The sequence below is a fragment of the Echinops telfairi genome, unplaced genomic scaffold (genome assembly GCF_000313985.2).
Source record: "Echinops telfairi isolate 266 unplaced genomic scaffold, ASM31398v2 ScPeMD7_443;HRSCAF=831, whole genome shotgun sequence".
Taxonomy (NCBI): Eukaryota; Metazoa; Chordata; class Mammalia; order Afrosoricida; family Tenrecidae; genus Echinops; species Echinops telfairi.
This window is the reverse complement of record NW_022104341.1, coordinates 82,725,662-82,726,813: the sequence shown is the minus strand read 5'-3', so window position 1 is coordinate 82,726,813 and position 1,152 is coordinate 82,725,662. Positions and strand designations below refer to the sequence as shown.

The following is a 1,152-nucleotide window of genomic DNA, read 5'->3' as shown; positions in this document are numbered from 1 at the left end:
TACAAATACGCTTTACACAATTGATGTGTGTATGGATTGGGATAACAGTTGTATGAGCCCCTAATAAAATGTTTAAAAAAAAATATATATATATATATATATATTTTTTTTAAGTGAAAAAAAAGAAAGCATTAGACGGAAGTTTAATTTATGTGGTGATTCTGCAAACATATTTTGGGCTGTCACTGCCATTCATACCCTTATGTAAACCAGGGTGCTCAGAATGTAAGCTCGAATATAGCACTGGACTGCTAACATCAAGGCTGGGGTGGTTCAAACCCACCAGCTGCTCTGTGGAAGACAGATAAAGCTGTCTGCTCCTGTAAAGACTTGCAGCTTCGGAAACTCTATGTAGGGTTGTTATGCATCTGAATCAACGGAGTCCAAACTGACTATTGATGAGGGGTCTGGATCCAAGGGTCTGAGAAGATCTGCTAAGGATATGGACTTGTACCTCCCCTCACTATCTTGCCTCAGGTTCCTTTTATCTGGAGAAGGGACATAGGCTTCTATTTCTCCTGGCTGTGAGTTGTTTTGTTTTTTTGTTTTGAATTTGTTTTTGTTTTTTTCTGGAAAGGCTTTATTGGGGGGGTGGGCAGAGGGGGTCACGACACTCAGTCCTTCTTATCAGCGGCCTTCCTCATGGCGGCCAGCACGTTGCTCAGCTCCTTTCTCTTCCTCTTGACCCGGATGTGTATGCCCACCTGCTTCTTGATGAACTTAAGGGCCTGCTTGTCCTTGGAGATCTTGAGCAGCTCCATGGCCCACCGCCCGGATCATGTCCCGCATGAACTTGGTGTGCTTGGTGAGGTGCCTGCGGCAGCTGCTGTGCCTCAGCTTGCTCACATTCATGGTCACCTTGTGGCCCTTGTCGAGGCCCACGGCCACAGGGTAGCACCCAGCCATGGCTGCTACTCTTCGATGGCTGCTTCAGCGAAAGGGTGTTTATTTTGAATTTTTATGTTTATTTGTTTTTGTTTTTTTAAATCATTTTGTTGGGGGCTCGTACAACGCTTATCACAATCCATACATCCATCCATTGTGTCAAGCACATTTGAACATATGTTGCCATCATCATTCTCAAAACATTTGCTTTCTACTTGAGCCCTTGGTATCCGCTCCTCACTTTTACCCCTCCCTCCCTCTCCCCCC

At 45.1% G+C, this 1,152-nt stretch overlaps 1 pseudogene; it reads right to left on the bottom strand.

Annotated features, from left to right (window-relative positions):
- Window positions 1-614: 614 nt before the first annotated feature.
- Window positions 615-906, bottom strand: LOC105978323 (annotated as a pseudogene).
- Between the last annotated feature and the right edge of the window lie 246 nt (window positions 907-1,152).